The sequence below is a fragment of the Arachis stenosperma genome, chromosome 9 (assembly GCF_014773155.1).
Source record: "Arachis stenosperma cultivar V10309 chromosome 9, arast.V10309.gnm1.PFL2, whole genome shotgun sequence".
Lineage (NCBI taxonomy): Eukaryota > Viridiplantae > Streptophyta > Magnoliopsida > Fabales > Fabaceae > Arachis > Arachis stenosperma.
This window is the reverse complement of record NC_080385.1, coordinates 119,888,612-119,896,298: the sequence shown is the minus strand read 5'-3', so window position 1 is coordinate 119,896,298 and position 7,687 is coordinate 119,888,612. Positions and strand designations below refer to the sequence as shown.

The window sequence follows — 7,687 nt, the reverse complement described above, 5'->3', positions numbered from 1 at the left end:
GTAAACCTGGAATCATGCATAGCTGATGAGCGGATAATTTGTACGCTTTTTGGCATTATTTTTAGTATGTTTCTAGTAGGATTTAGTTAGTTTTTAGTATATTTTTATTAGTTTTTAGTTAAAATTCACTTTCTTGGACTTTACTATGAGTTTGTGTGTTTTTCTGTGATTTCAGGTATTTTCTGGCTGAAATTGAGGGACCTGAGCAAAAATCTGATTCAGAGACTGAAAAGGACTGCAGATGCTGTTGGATTCTGACCTCCCTGCACTCGAAGTAGATTTTCTGGAGCTACAGAAGCCCAATTGGCGCGCTCTCAACGGCGTTGGAAAGTAGACATCCTGGGCTTTCCAGCAATATATGATAGTCCATACTTTGCCCAAGATTTGAAGGCCCAAACCGGCGTTCAAAGTCACCCTCAGAATTCCCAGCGTTAAACGCCGGAACTGGCACCAAAATGGGAGTTAAACGCCTAAACTGGCATAAAAGCTGGCGTTTAACTCCAAGAAGAGTCTCTACACGAAAAATGCTTCATTGCTCAGCCCAAGCACACACCAAGTGGGCCCGGAAGTGGATTTTTATGTCATTTACTCATCTTTGTAATCCTTAGGCTACTAGTTCCCTATAAGTAGGACCTTTTACTATTGTATTTGACATCTTGAGATCTTTGAATCTTTTGATCACTGGGAGGCTGGCCTCACGGCCATGCCTAGACCTTGTTCTTATGTATTTTCAACGGTGGAGTTTCTACACACCATAGATTAAGGTGTGGAGCTCTGCTGTACCTCGAGTATTAATGCAATTACTATTGTTCTTCTATTCAATTCCATTGTTCTTATTCTAAGATATTCATTCGCACTCAAGAACTTGATGAATGTGATGATTATGTGACGCTCATCATCATTCTCACTTATGAACAAAGTGACTGACAACCACTTTTGTTCTACAAGCAAACAAGGCTCTAGTGTTTATCTCTTGGATTCCTGATACACGATGCATGGTTGATCGCCTGACAACCGAGTGCTCGCCTGACAACCGAGCCAGCCATTCCGTGAGATCAGAGTCTTCGTGGTATAGGCAAGAACTGATGGCGGCATTCAAGAGAATCCGGAAGGTCTAACCTTGTCTGTGGTATTCTGAGTAGGATTCAATGATTGAATGACTGTGACGTGCTTCAAACTCCTGAGGGCGGGGCGTTAGTGACAGACGCAAAAGAATCAATGGATTCTATTTCGGCCTGATCGAGAACCGACAGATGGATAGCCGTGCCATGACAGGGTGCGTTGAACATTTCCACTGAGAGGATGGGAGGTAGCCACTGACAACGGTGAAACCCTTGCATAAGCTTGCCATGGAAAGGAGTAAGAAGGATTGGATGAAGACAGTAGGAAAGCAGAGAGACGGAAGGGAAGGCATCTTCATACGCTTATCTGAAGCTCTCACCAATGATATACATAAGTATCTCTATCTTTATCTTTATGTTTTATTCATATATCACCCATACCCATATGAGTCTGCCTGACTAAGATTTACAAGGTGACCATAGCTTGCTTCATACCAACAATCTCCGTGGGATTGACCCTTACTCGCGTAAGGTTTATTACTTGGACGACCCAGTGCACTTGCTGGTTAGTTGTGCAAAGTTGTGTTTATGCCATGGTAGTGAGCACCAAGTTCTTGGGGCCATTACTAGGGATTAATTGAGTTGTGAAAAGTAATGATCACAATTTCGCACACCATGTTTTTGGCGCCATTGCCGGGGATTGTTTTGTGTATGGACAACTGACGGTTCATCTTGTTGCTTAGATTAGGTATTTTTCTTCAGAGTTCTTAAGAATGAATTCTAGAGTTTCATGATGATCTGTTGAAATCTGGCTGGCTGAGAAGCCATGTCTAATCTTATTGGACCGAGGTTTCAACTAATCATCACAAGAGCTTATTGATCTCTATCAATCTTGCTATTGGAGCAATGATCTGCTAAGGCTTGGCTGGCCATTGGCCATGTCTAGTGTTTTGGACCGAAGCTTTCTTTGAAAGCTTGGCTGGCTGTGAAGCCATGTCTAATTCCTGGACCGGAGTCTTAGACTAGCATTGCAATGATTCCTGGAATCCAAATTAAGAATTCTGAAACCTTTATTTTCTTTTTTTTTCATATAATTTTCGAAAAAGCACAAAAAAATTACAAAACCATAAAAAACCAAAAATATTTTATGTTTCTTGTTTGAGTCTAGTGTCAAATTTTAAGTTTGGTGTCTTGCATGCATTGTTTATTTGATCTTGGTTCTATTTTCAAGTCAATAGTACAGGGAACTGAAGATTCAGAACATGCAGCTGAGGAATTACACAGAAAAAGCTGGGCGTTCAAAACGCCCAGTGAAGAAGGATAGACTGGCGTTTAAACGCCAGCCAGGGTGCCTGGTTGGGCGTTTAACGCCCAAAAAGGTAGTGCATTGGGCGTTAAACGCCAGAATGTGCACCATTCTGGGCGTTTAACGCCAGGATGGCACAAGGGGGAGGATTTTGTTTTCAAATCAAATTTTTTTCAAGTTTTCAAAGTTTTTCAAAATCAAATCTTTTTCAAATCATATCTTTTCAATCAAATGTTTTCAAAATCAATTTCTTTCCTTTTTCAAAGATACTTGCTAACAATTAATGATTTGATTGAACATTTCAAGTATGTTGCCTTTTCTGTTGAGAAAGGTTTAATGTTTGAATCATATCTTTTCTTGTTAGGCAAGTCATTTTTTTTTTAAAAAAAAATCAAATCTTTTTTAACATGTTTTTCAAATCATATCTTCACAATCACATCTTTTTAAAAACCAATCATATCTTCTTAACCACATCTTTTTCAAAATAGTTTTCAATCAAATATTTTTGATTTCTAATTTCAAAATCTTTCTCAAAAATCACTTGATCTCTTTCCCACTCTTGGTTTTCGAAAATTAACTAGTGTTTTTCAAAATGTTTTTAAAATCTTTTACTTAATTTTCGAAAATTACTTCCCTTCTTCTCACATCCTTCTATTTATGGAGTACCACTCCTCCTCAATGCACAATTCGAACTCTATCTGACTAAGTTCAAATTCTTCTCCTTCTTCCTTCTAATTTTCTGCCTCTCTGACACCTCAAGGAATCTCTATACTGTGACATAGAGGATTCCATATTTTCTTGTTCTCTTCTCTTTCATATGAGCAGGAACAAAGACAAAGGCATTCTTGTTGAAGCTGACCCTGAACCTGAAAGGACCTTGAAGCGAAAGCTAAGAGAAGCTAAGGCACAACTCTCTATAGAGGACCTAACAGAAATCTTCAAGGAAGAAGAACTTATGGCAGCCGAAAACAACAACAATGCAAGGAAGGTGCTGGGTGACTTTACTGCACCTACTCCCGACTTCTATGGGAGAAGCATCTCTATCCCTGCCATTGGAGCAAACAACTTTGAGCTTAAGCCTCAATTAGTTTCTCTAATGCAACAGAATTGCAAGTTCCATGGACTTCCATTGGAAGATCCTCATCAGTTTTTAGCTGAATTCTTGCAAATCTGTGACACTGTCAAGACTAATGGGGTTGACCCTGAGGTCTACAGACTAATGCTATTCCCTTTTACTGTAAGAGACAGGGCTAGGACATGGTTGGACTCACAACCTAAAGAAAGCCTGGACTCATGGGAAAAGCTAGTCAATGCCTTCTTGGCAAAGTTCTTTCCACCTCAAAAATTGAGTAAGCTTAGAGTGGAAGTCCAAACCTTCAGACAGAAGGATGGAGAATCCCTCTATGAAGCTTGGGAAAGATACAAACAATTGATCAGAAAATGTCCTTCTGACATGCTTTCTGAATGGAGCATCATAGGTATTTTCTATGATGGTCTATCTGAACTGTCCAAGATGTCTTTGGATAGCTCTGCTGGGGGATCTCTTCATCTGAAGAAGACGCCTACAGAGGCTCAAGAACTAATTGAAATGGTTGCAAATAACCAATTCATGTATACTTCTGAAGGGAATCCTGTGCACAATGGGACTAGTCAGAAGAAATGAGTTCTTGAGATTGATACTCTGAATGCCATATTGGCTCAGAACAAAATATTGACTCAACAAGTCAATTTGATTTCTCAAAGTCTGTCTGGAATGCAAAATGTACCAAGCAGTACTAAGGATGCTTCATCTGAAGAAAAAGCTTATGATCCTGAGAACCATTCAATGAAAGAGATAAATTACATGGGAGAACCCTATGGAAACACCTATAATTCTTCATGGAGAAATCACCCAAATTTCTCATGGAAGGATCAACAGAGACCTCAACAAGGTTTCAACAACAACAATGGTGGAAGAAACAGGTTTAGCAATGGCAAGCCTTTCCCATCATCTTCTCAGCAACAGACAGAGAATTCTAAGCAGAACCACTCTGACTTAGCAACCATGGTCTCTGATCTAATCAAAACCACTCAAAGTTTCATGACTGAAACAAGGTCCTCCATTAGGAACTTGGAAGCACAAGTGGGACAGCTGAGCAAGAAAGTTACTGAACTCCCTCCTAGTACTCTCCCAAGCAATACAGAAGAAAATCTAAAAGGAGAGTGCAAGGCCATCAACATGGCCGAATTAGGAGAGGAAGGAGAGGAAGTGAACGCCACTGAGGAAGACCTCAATGGGCGTGCACTGACCTCCAATGAGTTCCCCAATGAGGAACCATGGGAATTTGAGGCTCAAAATGAGACAATAGAGATTCCATTAGATTTACTTCTGCCATTCATGAGCTCTGATGAGTATTCTTCCTCTGAAGAGGATGAGTATGTCACTGAAGAGCAAGTTGCTAAATACCTTGGAGCAATCATGAAGCTAAATGACAAGTTATTTGGAAATAAGACTTGGGAGGATGAAACCCCTTTGCTCACCAAAGAACTGGATGATTTGTCTAGGCAGAAATTACCTCAAAAGAGACAAGATCCTGGGAAGTTTTCAATACCTTGTACCATAGGCACCATGACCTTCAAGAAGGCTCTGTGTGACTTAGGGTCAAGTGTAAACCTCATGCCTCTCTCTGTAATGGAGAAGCTAGGGATCTTTGAGGTACAAGCTGCAAGAATCTCACTAGAGATGGCAGACAATTCAAAGAAACAAGCTTATGGACTTGTAGATGATGTTTTGGTAAAGATTGAAGACTATTACATCCCTGCTGATTTTATAGTCCTAGAGACTGGAAAGTGCATGGATGAATCTATCATCCTTGGCAGACCCTTCCTAGCCACAGCAAGGGCTGTGATTGATGTTGATGGAGGTGAACTGATCATTCAAGTGAATGAAAAATCCTATGTGCTTAAGGCTCAAGGATATCCCTCTGTCACCATGGAGAGGAAGCATGAAGAGCTTCTCTCAAATCAGAGTCAAACAGAGCCCCCACAGTCAAACTCTAAGTTTGGTGTTGGGAGGCCACAACCAAACTCTAAGTTTGGTGTTGAACCCCCACATTCAAACTCTAAGTTTGGTGTTGGGAGGTTACAACATTGCTCTGAGCATTTGTGAGGCTCCATGAGAGCCCTCTGTCAAGCTAATGACACTAAAGAAGCGCTTGTTGGGAGGCATCCCAATGTTATATTTAATCTATTTCCCTTTGTTATTTTATGTTTTTTGTAGGTTGATGATCATAAGAAGTCACAAAATCAATTGAAAAAGCAAAAAAAGAATGAAAAACAGGAAGAAAAACAGCACACCCTGGAGGAAGAACCTACTGGCATTTAAACGCCAGTAAGGCTAGCAGGTGGGTGTTTAACGCCTAGTCTGGCACCATTCTGGGCGTTTAACGCCAGAAAGGGGCACCAGACTGGCGTTAAACGCCAGGAAAGGGCAAGAATCTGGCGTTAAACGCCAGAAAGGGGCACCAGCCCGGCGTTTAACGCCAGAATTGGCTTAAAACGTGATTTTGCATGCCATTTGGTGCAGGGATGACTTTTCCTTGACACCTCAGGACCTGTGGACCCCACAGGATCCCCACCAACCCCACCACCATCTCTCTTCTTCACCCATTCACCAATCACCTCAATACCTCTTCCCCAAAAACCCTTCACCTATCAAATCCCATCTTTCTCTTCACCACTCACATCCATCCTTCATAAAACCCCACCTACCTCACCCGTCAAATTCAAACCACTTTCCCTCCCAAACCCACCCATACATGACCGAACCATAAGCCCCCCTCTCCTATATACCCTTCTTTACTCCTTCATTTTCACACAACCTAAACACCACTTCTCCCCCTCTTTGGCCGAACACAAAGCCATACCCTTCTTCCTCATTTCTTCTTCTTCTACTCTCTTCTTTCTTCTTTTGCTCGAGGACGAGCAAACCTTTTAAGTTTGGTGTGGTAAAAGCATTGCTTTTTGTTTTTCCATAACCATTTATGGCATCCAAGGCCGGAGAAACCTCTAGAAAGAGGAAAGGGAAGGCAAAAGCTTCCACCTCCGAGTCATGGGAGATGAAGAGATTCATCTCAAGGGTGCATCAAGACCACTTCTATGAAGTTGTGGCCTTGAAGAAGGTGATCCCCGAGGTCCCTTTTTCACTCAAAAAGAGTGAATATCTGGAGATCTGACATGAGATTAGAAGAAGAGGTTGGGAAGTTCTTACCAACCCCATTCAACAAGTCGGAATCTTAATGGTTCAAGAGTTTTATGCCAATGCATGGATCACCAAGAACCATGATCAAAGTGTGAACCCGGATCCAAAGAATTGGCTTACTATGGTTCGGGGGGAAATACTTGGATTTTAGTCCGGAAAATGTGAGGTTGGCATTCAACTTGCCTATGATGCAAGGAGATGAACATCCTTACACTAGAAGGGTCAACTTTGATCAAAGGTTGGACCAAGTCCTCACTGACATTTGTGAAGAGGGCGCCCAATGGAAGAGAGATTCAAGAGGGAAGCCGGTTCAACTAAGAAGGCATGACCTCAAGCCCGTGGCTAGAGGATGGTTGGAGTTTATCCAACGCTCAATCATTCCCACTAGCAACCGGTCCGAAGTTACTCTAGACCGGGCCATCATGATCCATAGCATCATGATTGGAGAAGAAGTGGAAGTTCATGAGGTTATAGCCCAAGAACTTTATAAGGTGGCGGACAAGTCCTCCACCTTGGCAAGGTTAGCCTTTCCTCACCTCATTTGTCACCTCTGTTATTCAGTTGGAGTTGACATAGAAGGAGACATCCCCATTGATGAGGACAAGCCCATCACTAAGAAAAAGATGGAGCAAACAAGAGACTCCTCTCATCATGAGATCCCTGAGATGCCTCAAGGGATGCACTTTCCTCCACAAGACTATTGGGAGCAAATTAACACCTCCCTAGGAGAATTGAGTTCCAACATAGGATAACTAAGGGTAGAGCACCAAGAACACTCCATCGTCCTCCATGAAATTAGAGAAGAACAAAGAATCATGAGAGAGGAGCAACAAAGACAAGGAAGAGACATTGAGGAGCTCAAGCACTCCATAAGACCTTCAAGAGGAATAACAAGCCGCCATCACTGAGGTGGACCCGTTCTTTAATCTCCTTGTTCTTTATTTTCTTGTTTTTCGAATTTTAGTGCTTATGTTATCCATGTTTGTGTCTTATGATCATTAGTGTCTTAGTGTCTATGCCTTAAAGTTATGAATGTCCTATGAATCCATCACCTTTCTTAAATAAACAATGTTCTTAATT

At 41.5% G+C, this 7,687-nt stretch overlaps 1 non-coding gene across 1 annotated transcript; it reads right to left on the bottom strand.

Moving 5' to 3' along the window:
* Positions 1-3,718: 3,718 nt before the first annotated feature.
* LOC130953886 (small nucleolar RNA R71) lies at positions 3,719-3,826 on the bottom strand. Its single transcript, XR_009076046.1, has one exon. It is a non-coding gene; the product is annotated as a small nucleolar RNA R71 (small nucleolar RNA).
* Positions 3,827-7,687: the final 3,861 nt, after the last annotated feature.